Genomic DNA, 7,291 nt, shown 5'->3' with positions numbered 1-7,291 from the left:
TGCTCAGTGAACCTGTTACTGCCCCCAAAAAAGTGACAACCACCTAGCTGGGCCTTTTCCATTACTAGCCTCAGCCACTCTACTCTTCAAATACCTTAATGACAAATCCCAAGTGATATTAAGTTACAATCATCAGTATACCCATGAGTAGGGTGATGGTCCTATATCCTCACTCTTTTTGGATGTTTGGCCCTCACTGCAACAGCCTGTGCCAAACCATTCACCTTCTCGGAACTGTTCCTCCATCCTCTTCCAGCTCACCCATTTTGGATGGCCAACATCCCAAGGGTCAGTTGTGGACAAACAAGCCTTTACTGAGCAAATATACTCAGGCCCAGGATCCTGCTGTGAAGGCCCGGAACAAAGTGAGAAGGGGGCTACAGAGACACACAAACAGAGTGAGACAAGTTCCTCCCTTGTGAAGCTGACAGTCCTCAAGGCCTGTCAGCTGTGTTAGGGTGTGGGTTGAGGAAAACACTGGACTTCTTGCTATGCTCTCTTCTCAGAGCTCCAGACCTGGTTTAGAGCTGTCCAGACCTATTATTCTGTTGCCGTAGGAGAAATATGGTGGAGAAGAGATAATGGCTAGAAAAGATGAGTCCTATTTTTTACACTATTTGTCTCAATAACAACAAAATAAAGACTATGTAACCCGCCTCTCGTCTTGCTGAACAGATTAAGTGAAATTTCTTTCTCATTTTTGCCATGAATCATTGCAAAGAAGGATAATAGCTAGCATATCTGTACCATTAATAGCACAGAAGTTGCAAACACCTTCCTCAGAGCAGGGCCTGGCAAAGAGCAACACAACTTTCATTTCCACCAGGTAGCCGAGGCACCCATAAGCTGAGGTGAACATAGCTTAAGAGCTGGAGGCGTTCACCAGCATTTGTCTCTATGTGCTTATGAAAATCTCCCAAGAGAATAAGAGCAGTGCAGCTGTGAATAATGAGGTTGTCCTTCCTTGCTGACTCCCGCACCTTTCCTGTACTGCAGAAAGGATTCTGACTCTATCAGGTTGTGGTAATGCTATTGCCTTATTTTATATGGGGCTTTTGTCTTACAATAAATGAACTAGAAGGTCAGGCGTATGGAGCTCCTGAAACAAATTTGATCTCTGGGAAACGTCTGCATGTTGCTTGAATAGCACCATTTTTACCTGACTGCACTACACACCCTTCGTCCAGGTGCCAAGTACTACGGCCGCTCAGAGTCTATGTCATGTGGTGTTTGGTCTACACCCTGGGGTGGACCGAGGCAGTGGAATTGTCACTCACCAGCTGGCTTGCATTGACTTCACTTTGCAATAAACAGAGCTCTGGGAAATCCTTCCAAAAAAGTTGTGAGGTCCTCACTGGGCTGGGTGATAGGATGACAGTTGCAGATTAAGATACAATAAATAACAGAGAGAGTAAATAGGCAGGTGTGTGCAAGTGTGTGTCCAGTCCTGACTTCATGAATCTTTCCATAGTGTCCAACTCAGTCTTGACCTCCGTGTAGTACTCAGGGAGGGGCCTGTTAGGGCCTTCTTTCTTGGGCATTCTTTACTCCTGTTTCCATATCAGCTAGACCTAGCTCTGACCTCAAGTGTGCTCCATTGTGATTATTGCTTTCCGGTTTTATTTTTGTTTTATTTTCTCTTTTCTTCTCTCTCTCTCTCTCTCTCTCTCTCTCTCTCTCTCTCTCTCTCTCTTTCTTGAAGTATTGGAGTTTGAACTAAGGGTCTTGCACCTGCTAAGCAAAAGCTCTACCACTGGAGTCATGCTGATGGCTCTTCTCACTTTAGTTATTTTTCAGATAGGATCTGGTGGCCTCAGACTGCCATCCTCCTTTGACTCTCACATAGCCAGGATTACAGATAAGTATCAACATACCTGGCTTGTTTGTTGAGATGGGATCTTGTTAACTCTTTGTGGCTGGCATCAAACCATGATCCTTCTATCTCTGCCTCCCAAGTAACTGGGATTACAGGTGTCAGCCACTATGCCTGGCCTGTGGTTGTCAGTTTGCACAGTATGTCTCTGATTTTCCTTTATCTCTAAGTGAATTAAGCTATATTGTTCCTAAATTTGAGCTTTTGGAGTCCAAATACTATAAAAGGAGAAAGCAATATTCAGCTTTACTTTTAAAAGAATATGAGTTCTGAAATGTGGTTCTTTCCACTTTCTACATGTTTGCAACCACAGTGGATTTTACAGTTGAATTGAAACTTGTCAGCAAATATCAGCTCCAGTGACAGTTTTCAGAAGCCCTGAAGATGTTCCTATGTGAATTTTGCTTTTTGGGGTTGTATTCGTGAAGGAGTAAGTGAAACCTGACCAACTATGCAGAGCACACCTAATTTCTAATACTTGTTAATCACTTCTTCTGAAACTTTAATGTTCTTTAAAGAAACCCAGTAAGGATTGGTCTGGTGTTGATATTAATTGTGTTTCTAGCCATCATGGTTCTTGTTCATTGATCATAATTAACTTCTTAGAGCCCCACCAGTCTGACATAAGCTCTTTCTTACAGGAAAACTGCAGACCCTCTGCCCACAGCGTAATCGGCACACTTACTCCCCGTGTGCACACGTGTCTCCAGGTTAACATTTTAACCAGTTTTGATAATATTATAAGTATATTAATGCTAATAACTGGAGGTGCAGACACAGATGGATTAAGTCAGGCTGCTTTCCAGACTGAATCCCCTTCTGTGCAAGAATCACCCATCTGGCCCTTCCCTAATATCTGCATCCATGATTGCATGAGGGGTGAGGAGGTGGGGATAATGGTTCTAATACCTACTTAGGGTCTAAGAAGCTTTGGGTCTAGAGAAAGATTCCCAAGAACTACCTTCAGTGCTATCTCCCATTTTCCTTAGATTGCCAAGCAATTGGTCTTGCCTCCTCCAAGTCTACAAAATAGTACTAGGATGACCACGCATATTGTCTGGGGACCTCTCTGTAACCCAGGGGGCATCAAGGTCCCATGTTTCACTACAAATAGTACTTGCAATGTGGTTGTGAATATATAGCAACTCCCCACCTCCCTCCCTCCAAGGTTCCTGAATCATCTGGCCTGCACACTCTGTCTGAACATAGAAATCACCCTGCAGCAGGAATGGTCAGGCGTCTACTCTACCAGAGAGGGTGGTGAGCTTAAGGGGCTCTGAGGGGCTTCCAGTTCAGAATGTGTTGTGAGTTTTAGTCCTTCACAAACTGGTTTATTTCCTGGTAGTCTGCTGCCAAGAACTACCACTTAGTCTTAAGGACTGTGCAGATCTCACTCACACTTCCCCACTTTTCCAGTGTGCTCTCTAGAATTTAATCTAGTTTTTTTGATCACTTACAGGAAAGCTAGGGGCTTCATTCAGTCTCATGAACATGGTGTTAAAGGCTTCTGTGGACAATACCAGGCTAAGTTCCTAAATGCACCTTCATATTCCTCTCCCTGAAGCACCCTCCTCCTTCAACTCTCCCGGTTCAAATCCTACGCTTTGTCCTAATGCCTTCCTGATCATAGCAGTCTTTATTTCAGTACTGGGATTTTCTTGGTATTGGAGGGAGGGTCTTCCATTTCCTTCAATTATATTGGGCCAGGGACTTTAGAGAGGCCATGACAGGGTCTTCTAACTAATTATGAGGACACAAGAGAATCCCACAACAAATTTTAGGTACTGCCTGGCTCCAGGCCTGCTGTGCTCTGTATGGAGTCAGGCTTTGGCACCCAGCAGCTGGGGCAGAGGCTTATCACTGCGCTCATTATAAGAACCAGCAGCTTGGGTGATTTACTTCACCTTGGCAAACAAGTTGTTAGGACTAAAGATACATTTCTCAGAGGGATTCTATATGGACTTGTTAAATAAGGTAACACGCATAAATGGCTCGGTCTTATGCCTGAACTACAGTTAAGTGTTCAGTAATTATTAATTATGTCCATCATCCGCTTACTTATTGTTATCAGCAGCACAGATGCACGTACATAAAAATAAGAACACCTCATAAAATGTTTAAATGAACCATTACCGTGAGTTTCATGCTGTCAAATATTGAGCACCTTCTCCTTTGAATATGTATTTCACTAATGCAGTTAGCACAAAGTCTTTCAGGTAGTCCAACTTTGTCGAGTGTTTAATGATGCTTTCTGAGTAAAAGAGAGCCCTGTATTGTTTATTTCTACTCAATTTGCATTTCATGGGCTGCTGTGTGGTCACACCCTCCCTGAGAGGCACAGGTGTTTACTGCAGTTGGCCAGTCATGCAACATGCAACTCAATAATGTTGAGTGTGGTTTTGGGTCCATTGTACAACCTGCGATGATGAAGGAATTTAGAGTCCACATGATAAAAAAAAAAAGGAGAAACATTCACCATATACTGTGCACTCATTCTCTCACTTGCTCCCTATGTGTACGTATAGGCATATATATATATATATCTATGTTCTATTATTTAAGTATTCATAATATATAACTTAGGCACCTACACATTATATCATTATATACATACTGTATTAGCTTCTAGTTCTGGAAACCAAAAATCTAAAATCCATTATCCATCTTTCGGCAGCACCTTGCTCTCTCTGAAGACTCTAGGCAGAAGCCTTCCTTGTCTCCTCTAATTTCTGGTGGTTTCGTGGCATGCTTGTCTCTGCCTCTGTCTTCAGATGGCTTTCTCTCCAGTGTTCCAAGTCCCTCCTCACCCTCCACTCACCTCTCTCTCACACAGACACCTTTCGTTGGATTTAGAGCCCACCCACATGATCCAGGATGATCTCATCTTGAGATCTTAATCCAATCACATTGCCAAAGACACTTTTCCCAGGCGAGGTCACATTCACAGGTTCATCTTTCTGAGGAGCCACCATTTAACCACCTTCACACATATAAGAGTCATTTTATTACTATGCCATGTATGTTATATTTAGAATTGAGGTTTATTACTCTAAATGTAAAACACAAAGAAACAAAAAATAGTTGCTAGTTAGCTGAAAAATTATGTTCACATAGCAAGTACACTGAAATGCTGAGACCTGTACAAATAAGATTAAAAGGACATCACAAAATATACTTATAAGAGCTCTTTGATAAAGAGTGAATTCTTATGAAAGCCACCTATCCGTGCAGGACCACATGTCTGTATCCCCCTGTGGGGACAGCTATGGTAGGTCATCGGACATACAAATGTGAGGAAGGGCCAGTGAATTGTCCCCTGTGATGTGCCTTTGCCAAGCCTGAGGCACCAATCCAAAGACAGCCATGGTGCACAGGGAAACTCCTGCCCTTTGAGCTTCACGCTCTTGCCCATCTTCACCAGGGCCTGCCCTTGGGTTCCTGAGTGCCCTGATTCAGGGATGCCCTTGTGAGGGAGCAAAGACCATCATCCCTTTGGGTTGTCATCAGCAGAGCCCAGCAAGTTGGCAGGGTCTGTCAGCATCAGGACAGAGAGCTGATACAATTTGATGTTTCAGCCTCCTGTGCAGGACTGGACTGTCATTCAATTACGTTCTGGACCCCACACAGCCATTGGACTGGCAGGAAGCCCATTCTTCTGAGTGGATATTGGAAGGTTCTTTGGATTTCATCCTAACCAGAGAATTCAGGCTGTATTTAAATCAACAAAAAATTCTTGTGATAATGCAGAAATGGCTGCTGTGACTTTGCCCCTTTTATTTACATCATTACACAAGACAGATTATGAAGCATGATGGCATACTTGAGGATGTCTGAGCATTTCTGGAGAGCCCTGAGACCTCGCTTCTTGCCCCTCACTCTTGGGAGACAGCAGACCATGTTAGGACTGGTGCTTCCCTCTGCCCTCCTTCTAATGTGTAGGCAGCAACCAGACTGACCCTAGATTGCTAGCATGCTGGCCATCCCACAATGGAAACTCCTTTCCAGAACACAACAAAACTCACAGGAGGGGCCGATGGAGACAGGGACAGAGCTGCTCTTCCTCTGTCCAGGCATCACACTTGTGCTTGTCTAGGATGCCTCATTCAGTCCTCATAGTGATCCTGAGAGGTGGGCAGGTGAACAGCGACGCGCAATGCACGATTTCAGACTCAGGGTACTTATGTTTTTCTCTCAATTACTTCACACCCACAGAAACAATTACCTTTGATGAAGCCAAGTCCCAAAGTGCTTAGGTTACTTAATGAAATTCATCTGGGTCAGGCTGAGGTTTGAACTTGGGCTGCTAACTAAAAACCTTTACTTTTTCTGCCTCATCAAATTGTAGGTACCCTAGTCCTGCCCTGATTCAAATTCCTCTCTCCTTTAGACCTACTCCCTCAGAAGCAGAGGCAGTTGAGATGCCAAGCAGTGTAAGTGGCCAAACAGGTTGCTCAGCTCTGCAGTAGTTGTCCTGGCACTCAAACTTTGTCTGAAAGACTTCAGCAGCACTCCAGTCAGGCAGTGGGGAGGTTTGTCTGAATACTTCATGGATTGAGAAAACTTTTGTGTGAATCCTGTTTAGACTTCTTACCTGCTGTATACTTTAGGAAAAGTTCTTTAACGTTTCTGATCCATCTGGTGTGCGTGTGAAGCTGGGATAATACCACTGCCATGCTTCCTGCAGAGAGGTACTGAGGAGAAAGATGCGCTGTAAACTACAAGCATGGCCATTCAGGTATTAAGTGCGATTACAAGGAGATGCGCACACTAGAGATAGATGGAGACCATCCCTTGTGTTACCATCTCCCCAATCCTTATCACTCCCTGTGACTACCCAAGGCTGCCATGCAAGCCTAGGACACAAACTTGGCTGTGTGCGTTCACAATGCTGTAGACTCTAAGCACTTTGACTCCAGTACTGCATTGACTAGGGTCCCTAAGGCCTTTTATAATTGTAACCTGATGATGTTTGTAGGGCCATACTTTGTTGACACGGACTGCTTTGCACAGCACACTGCACTATGAAGATGCTTTGTAAATATTTTTAGAGTGATTGGAAGTATGGATACATGTCTTCAAGATTCTTTCCAGTACACTGTGAGGTGATTGCCATCACAGAGAGGACAAAGTTCTGACTGTACAGCCAGCTTTCAATGCCTGGGTGCCTGTGCTGCTGCCTGCCAGGCAGCCCAGGGCCATCTCTGGGGTTAAGGGCAGACATGCAGCCCCAGTGCCATCCCTCTGCCAGGGAGGCCACAGGTCACCTCTGAAGTCTATACTGATGTACAGCATTTCTCTGTAGGAAGAGTGCCTCCCCAGAGCCAAACACCCCCTCAGTTCTGGTTCATCAATCTGAATTCTTCCTCTGTGAACTATTTTCAGATTTTGCCCCCCTGGATCAGTAACCACGATGGAAAA

This window comes from Castor canadensis, chromosome 1 (genome assembly GCF_047511655.1).
Source record: "Castor canadensis chromosome 1, mCasCan1.hap1v2, whole genome shotgun sequence".
Lineage (NCBI taxonomy): Eukaryota > Metazoa > Chordata > Mammalia > Rodentia > Castoridae > Castor > Castor canadensis.
This window is presented reverse-complemented; position numbering follows the sequence as displayed.